General features: G+C 33.2%; 1 pseudogene; it reads right to left on the bottom strand.

Annotated features, from left to right (window-relative positions):
• Positions 1–6421: 6421 nt before the first annotated feature.
• LOC104856167 lies at positions 6422–7370 on the bottom strand (annotated as a pseudogene).
• Between the last annotated feature and the right edge of the window lie 857 nt (positions 7371–8227).

Genomic DNA, 8227 nt, shown 5'->3' with positions numbered 1-8227 from the left:
CTATCCTACCTTAATTCTGGAAAGAAACTTTAAAAATCTGAACATCTCAGGATGAGAAAACATTTTGGACATATTTTTCTTTTTGTGTTTGTTTTGGTGTTCATTGTTTTTTCTCTCACTTTAATTTTATTTACTTTTTACTCTTTAATGACATGTTTTTATCTTTCTTTTCTCTTTTATTACTTTCTTTTCCTTTTGAAATCTTGTCTTTTATTCATTTTCCCTTCCATTTTTATTAAAATTATTTTTAATTATTATTACATTTACCTTTATTACTTTGTAACCTTTCACTAATTATTTTCTCCCCTTTTCTGATGGTTATTGATGTTAGAGTTGTGGGTTTTAATAGGTTTTTGCTGTATTTCAGTAACTGGTTTGTCATTGCGCTGTCATTGTTACTTCAGTTTGTCTTCTCCTCCCTGAGTCCCAAAATAAGGCTGCCCCAAAACTCCTTGACATAAAAGTGGAAGAGACGTTCATCTCAATGGATGTACAAACCTCAACATACAACATAAGAAACATGGAAAAACAACAACATGACTCCTCCAAAAGTTCAAAACTTCAGTAATTGAATTGAATATGTATTGAAATATATAAAAATGGATCAAATCCTGGAAAAAGAAGTCAAAATGTGGATTATTTTTAAATTATTGATTACTTCAAAGAGCAATCAAACAGCTAAGTGAGTTATAGATTGGAATGCAAGGCATCAAAGAGAAATTCAACAGAGATAGAAATTCTAAAAAAGTTTGGAAATTAAAAAACTGAGTCAAATTTCTTTTTAAAAAAATCACTAGAGAGCTTCGACAACAAACTGCATCAAGAAGAAAACATAACTCCAGTGTTGAGGAAAAGGCTGATTAAATCATCTCATTCAAACAGCAATGAAGAAAAAAAAATAACAAATGATGAGAAAATATCCAAGGATTCTGGGAGATGATTAAAAGATTAAATTTATGAATGCTGAAGATGGTAAGATACAGACTAAAGCATAGAAAACATATTCAATGAAATAATAATAGAATGTTTTCCAAATCATGGGGAATATATGTGCATCTAAGCACAAAATACACTTAGATCTCCAAACAAGAATCACCAGAAAAAGGCCCTCCTTATATCATATTATTTTTTAAGTGCCAAGAGCACAAAACCAGGAAGGAATTTTGAATGTGGTATTTGTGCAAAATAGAGTACTACTCTGCTGTGAAAAATGATAAACTTCAGTCATTTGTAGGAAAATGGATGCACCTTGAGACCATAATATTACATGAAATAAATCAGACACACAAGCTTAAATTTTGCATGGTTTCTATTATATTAAAAACCCAAAGCATAAACAATTAAGTAGGATAATAAAAAACAGAAAATGAGACACAGAGCTAAATCTTTTGCAAATGGGAAGAGGACCAAAAAATGAAAGGAAGAAGGGAGGGCGGTAAGGTACATAAAAAGAATTAAGATGTGTTATGCACATGTACCAATTCCCCACTATGATGTAGTCATTATACACTTCTAATATATACTGATAAAAATTAAAATTTGAAGAAAATAAAAATAAAAATATTAGAGCAAACCATAAGAAAACAATTCCCAATATGGGAACAAGCAGTAAATTGCTGGATGGGATTCCAGTAGCTCAGGAAATAATATCAAGGATCAACAAATGGCATTGCACCAAATTAAAAAGCTTCCACAAAATAAAGGGTATAAGAAACAGCGAAAAAAAATAATTCAGTCTAAACTGGACTTCTCAAAAGAAAAAAATTCAAGTTACCAGAAATTAAAAGAAAAAAGTATTCGGGCCAGGGATTTAGCTCAGTGATTCCACCCCTTGCCTTGCAAGGACCTGAGTTCGATTCCCAGTACCAAAAAAAGAAGAAAGAAGAAAGAAAGAAAAGGAAAAGAAAAAAGTCTTCAACATCTTTAGTCATCACCTACACTAAGACACTAAGATCCTATTTCACCCAAGTCAGAATAGTTATAATCAAGAATACAAAGCAATAAATGCTAGTGGTGATTCAGGGAAAAGGGAAGCTTTATACACTGTTAGTTGAAATATAAATTAACACAGCTACCATGGAAATAAATATGTAGATTGCTGGAAAAGTTAAAATAAAACTTCTATACTATTATGTTATACCATTCTTTGGTGTATACCCAAAGAAGTACAGAGATATTTGCATATCCATTTTATTGTAGCACAAGGCACAATGGTCAGGAAATAGAATAAGCCTAGGTGTCTGTCAATGGATGAAAAGATAAAGAAACTATGGTGTGTGTGTGTGTGTGTGTGTGTGCACGTGAGCGCGTGCACTTACACAATGGAGTTTTCAGCCCTAAGGGTGAATAAAACTATGTCATATGTAGGCAAATGGATGGAACTAGGGAGCTTCATGTTAAGTGAAACAATGCAGACTCGATCACATTTTAGTCTCATTTGTGCAATTTAAAGGGACTTAAAAGTATAAGGGAGACTATTAATAAGGAAAGGGAAAGAAAAGGGAGCATTAAAGGAAGGGTAGTATGATCAAAGCCTCTTATAGGATGTAATATGCTCATATGAAAAGGCCACAATAAAGCCCATTATTTTGTACTATTAGTATGCACTAATATAAATGGAAAAAATTACACCTAATTGCTTACAGTTAATCATATATTTCTACCAATATCTGTAGATATATTTCCTTTTACCCTACTTGTGTATCTTACAAGATCAAAAATCACTACAGAAATTTAATACATGATGATATTTCTATTGGGTACTATATTTGATTAATTTCTGTTCTTATTTTAAAATTATTTTCCTTCTACATTTTATATTACTACTTTTCTTTGCCTTTTAAACATGAATATAAATCTTAATTTTAGCATATTGGTACATGAATTTAAGTTTACAAATTCACCTATAAAACTGTATCTCTTCACACGTTTTTATATGTAGAATTTCTCTTTTAATTCAGTTATTTTCTTAGATACATTGTAATTTTCTTCTTTGAGTCAAAGGCTATTTAATGGTATATTAATAATTTTTCTGGTTAGTTTGGTTTTTTTTGGGGGGTACCGGGGATTGAACTTGGGTCCTTGCACTTGCAAGACAGGCCACCGAACTGCTGAGCTAAATCCCTGGCCCCTCTGGTTAGTTTTTTGTTATGAATTTCTAGCTTTATTGAACCATATTTAGAGACAATGCCTTATTATGGATAAAATCTATTAAAACAAGATGAGAGTTATGCTCTTTCCCAACTGTATGTCAATATTTAGAAATACAATATGTTTAATTTATTCTCTATACTTATTTGCTGTTTTCTAATTATATTATATATTTCTTAATATTCTACATTATGATCCACATATTTGACTTTGTTGCTCAAAAATTGGTATTAAAATGCCTTCTGAAGAACCAATCATTATTCATTTGATTTAGTTGAGATGAGTTTTAGTTTATCCTAAGCTATAAAGTTCTCTTTCAATTAAAAATGTGAACATTTGATTATGAAAATAGTTACTTTAAAATCCAACAGCCAAAATATAATTTCACTAAAGCAATATTTTCTGTACAGCCTCCTTAGGTAATAGGTATATCACTTTTACTAAGGGTTTGAGAAAATTGTCAAAAAAAAACTAGATAACTGCAAATACTGAGGTGCTCTCTCTTTTCTAGAATTTGAAAATGTTTCATAATTTCTGAGACCCCTATACTTGTAACACAGAATAACAACCCATTTCTTAAACAACAGTTAGAGTTCTTATGATCTGCCTATGAGACACTATGAAATCCTAAGTAATGCTTTTGTTCAGAATCCTACAATGAAAGTGCATAGCATTTAAGATCCCTGATACCACCTACTATCCCATGAGAGGTAGAGTTAACACAATATTTAATGCTTTTCTAAGACCAAATTTGAGCTTGGCTGAACTTCCTCTCTCATCTGACTTTTAACAGAATGAAACATAAGCTCTGTAACATGCATGCATTGTTGCCAGTAACAAAAATGATTATTATGAATTGTGTCTTGCCTGGAAGAATGATATGAAATATCTGCATTATGTTGCAGGTTTCTCTACTGATGGCAATGATTGCCGATCTACAGGCTTTACTGATTGCAACATTTGCAGGCACCCTGGGACTACTTCTGACATTATTATATGATCTATTGGTTCCAGTTAGAGTCACAGGGCATCTAATCTATGATTCTGATATGCCTGTGCTGCCACTTGCAACTGTACCTGAGAAGCTATGAGACCTATGATGGCAAAGAGAATTGCTTGGTGTATGTGCTGCTGAAGCAAGCACAGAAGAGAACTGTTTGGTACGACTGGTATGGTGAATTTCTCAGTTACAAAATACGACTCTTGTGCATGTTTTTTAGTCATTCGTTTTGGTTTTCTGATTGTATATATTTCAAATAGTATTTTACTCTTTTAGCTAAGGTAATAGTACAGGCTATGTTACCTCCTTTATCATAAATCTTAGAACTTTTGCTTCTGTCTGCTGTTCCCAGTGGCTCCCACATTTGGTAACACCATTCCTTTGGGCTGGTCATTATTTTTCTCTATGTTTAGTAGGAGTAAATGAAGACTGGGTTGTTAATTTGCTTATTCAGTTCACCCTGAACTACATCTCCAGCACTTTTTTTTTTGTTATTATAGTACAGAGTCTCACTCAGTTGCCCAGGCTGGCCTCCAACAGGTGATCTTCCTGTCTCAGCTTCCAGAGTCCCTGTAATTACAGACAGGTAATGCCATACTGAGATTGATTATTTGATATCTAAATTTGAGATTCCCTCTGTTCCTGAAATCTGTGCATACATCGATTACTTAGTTTTTATTCATCCTGAGGATACATATGAGGTGTATCAATAAGACTTCGCAAAAGTACATACCTTAGGTTTTGACTTATGCCCCTCTTATCTCAAAAAACACTAAGCCTACAGCTCATGCTAGAAACATTGTCTTCTGATTTGACAAACTGAAAAGAATTTTTTCATGTTATATCTAATCCTGGGTCTCACATGTTATGGGGATGCAATTCCATACTGTTTTATAAGCTATAAATCAATATTTAAGGTATGCTTAACATTTTATCATTTGTTTTAATTGTGCTCACCAGGGGATTTATTAAAATGACAAATCCTGCTGTTAGTGGAACAAAATCATCACAGGTAAGTTACATGTGTTTGAGTAGCATATTAGGGTCACTGGTAGTACCACAATGAATGTGAAAAGTCCTCACATTCTGCCACCCTTGCTCAGGATGTTCCCAGTAAGGCCTGCATTCTCTGCCCCTGGCACATCAACTTCTTGCACTTTTTTCTGCTTTTGCTTTGTTTTGCTTTTTCCCTCCACCTTATTTATCTTTTTCATGGTCTATATCACATCCTTTTTAAGTTTTTTGTCTGAATGATACACTAGAAGATAAATTCTATATTTTACTGATTTTCACTTTTAACTAATAGAATTGAACATAACAATCATTTGATTTAATTACTGAATGTACAAAAGAAGTGACTGAATGATAAAATCAATGCCCCTGATTCTACCAGCAAATAATCAGTGCTCCTGATTCTTACAGCAAAAAGAATTTGTTCCACTGGCCAGGAACAAAGATCAGAACTAATGTGTCCACAAAGCGCACCCCCTACAGACAACTTTTCAGCAATATGACCATTCCCACCAATTTTACTTATTGCACTTTATCATTCCTTTTAGAATACTATCAATACTATCAGTCATACTAAAGTTATCAGGATAAACTGAATTTAAGCTGGACACATCCTAAACAATTGAAGCATGTGTTATTTATTAGCTTTCTACTAGCTGAGATAATCAACTTATAAATAGAACCAATTTATTTTTGCAGGTTTCAGGCCAGAATTATACAGTTCTATTGCCATGGGGTGTGGTCCTACATCAGGACACTACTGTAGATAAACATCACTCAGCTTTTAGCTGAGAAGCCAAAGGAGAGAAAACAAAAGAAGTGGAGCTCTATTACCCCCTTTTCTGAGGCATGCACTCACCTCCCATTATGTTCCAATTCTTAAAATTGCCTCACCTTGCAATATTATATATCATGTTATGGACCAAACTTTTAAAACAGAGACTTCTTGGGGCTCTTAAATTCAACTACCACAAAGTATAAAAACTTTAACTTAAACTTTTAGAGGATAGTAAGCAGGTTTGTTCTATTAAATTTGTGCTCATAATTATTAATTTAATTTAATTTTATTAAAGATAATTCAATATGGCTTTCTGGTTTGCCATGTCATCTGAAAATAGAAAGCCTATATATTTTTTTCAAAAAACTCCACATTGGTCAATGATATATACATAGATATATTTTAAGAAAAGACACTCAGATTTCTTTTATTGTTATACTTATAGAATTTTATTACTGTATTAAGTCCTATGAAAACAGTTGTCACTGAGAAAATGTTCTCCTACCAAGCTTTCTTTTCAGAACCCTCTTAATCTCCTTGTTCCTGAGACTGTAGATGAGGGGGTTCAGCATGGGGATGACCACCATGTAGAACACAGACACCACTTTGTTCTGGTCGGTGGAGTAGCTGGACTTCGGCATCACATAAATGAAGAAAACGGTTCCAAAGTAGAGAGTGACGGCAGTGAGGTGGGAGGTGCAGGTGGAGAAGGCTTTGTGGCGCCCCTCAGTGGAGCGCATCATCAGGATGGTGATCAGGATGTAGATGTAGGAAACAGCTATGATAAATACTGTGACCACAATGACAGTACCAGCAGAAAATGAAGGAACAATTGCAGGGACATTGACATCAGAACAGGAGAGCTCAACTAAGGGAGCAAAATCACAGAAAAAATGATTGACTTGATTTAGTCCACAAAAAAAATAAAGAAAAAAATGTAACAGTAAAGAAGGAAGCATTAATAAAACCACCTGTGTAAGTCACTACAAGTAATTGGACACAGACTTGTGTGGACATTTTGGTTGAATAAAGCAGTGGACTGCAGATGGCCACAAAGCGATCATATGCCATGGCAGCCAGAAGGAAGCACTCAGCTGCTCCAAAGAAACCAGTCGAACCAAGCTGGATGCCACATGCCACATAGGAAATTGTATTTTTCTCCACCAAGAAGTTCACAAGCATATTGGGTGTGACAGAAAATGAAAAGCCTATGTCAGCAAAAGCCAAGTTGCTAAGAAAAAAGTACATGGGATGGTGGAGTTCAGGGGAGAGTCTGATAAGAACGAGTGTGCTGAGATTACCAGATAAGGTCACCAGGTAGATGCACAGGATGATTATGAAGAGAACCACTCGAAGGATTGGATCATCTGTTAAACCCAATAAAATGAATTCTGTTATTGCAGTGTGGTTCCCATCCACAAGTAAATCCATGAGTCAATATAGCTGCTGAAAAATAAACTTCTGATGAATCATTCTATGAAAAAACTTATAAATATGATACCAGATAAGGTCACCAGGTAGATGCACAGGATGATTATGAAGAGAACCACTCGAAGGATTGGATCATCTGTTAAACCCAATAAAATGAATTCTGTTATTGCAGTGTGGTTCCCATCCACAAGTAAATCCATGAGTCAATATAGCTGCTGAAAAATAAACTTCTGATGAATCATTCTATGAAAAAACTTATAAATATGATAGTTTCATTCTCATTAACACTTATGAAATGTCATTACATATAAAGATATTCAATTACCAGTACATTTTTACATGGAATAATGAGTCTGTCTTTAATATTAAAAATGATTTTTGCAGAAAACTTGAAAATTTTTTGTTATTGATCTATTTTTCTTTACATATCATATTATTTCTAACATTGTACTTAAAATAACTTCAATGCAGAATATAAAAAAACACAAGACCAATAAAATCAAAACTGACTACAGAGCACATTGGAGAAAAAAAGAATAAGAATATATACATGGACAAGGGGAAAAAATGAGAACCACAACCTGTCATGTAAAGGTACAAGATTCCAATAATGAATGTAATTGTACTGTATACCTAAAATGTACCAATAAACTCAATAAAAGAAAAAAAAGAATATATACTTAGGTTTTTCCAATAAAAACTTGCAGAATGACAAACTTCATTACATGCTTTATAAATGATAAGTGCACAGCTAAGAAATATATATATATATATATATATATATATATATATATATATATATATATATATATATATACACACACACACACACACACACACACACATTTTTTTTTTTT

This window comes from Fukomys damarensis, unplaced genomic scaffold (assembly GCF_012274545.1).
Source record: "Fukomys damarensis isolate Sample0158 unplaced genomic scaffold, DMR_v1.0_HiC HiC_scaffold_16, whole genome shotgun sequence".
NCBI classification, from domain to species: Eukaryota; Metazoa; Chordata; class Mammalia; order Rodentia; family Bathyergidae; genus Fukomys; species Fukomys damarensis.
Note: the sequence above shows the minus strand (reverse complement) of the source record. Positions and strands in the feature narration are given on the sequence as shown.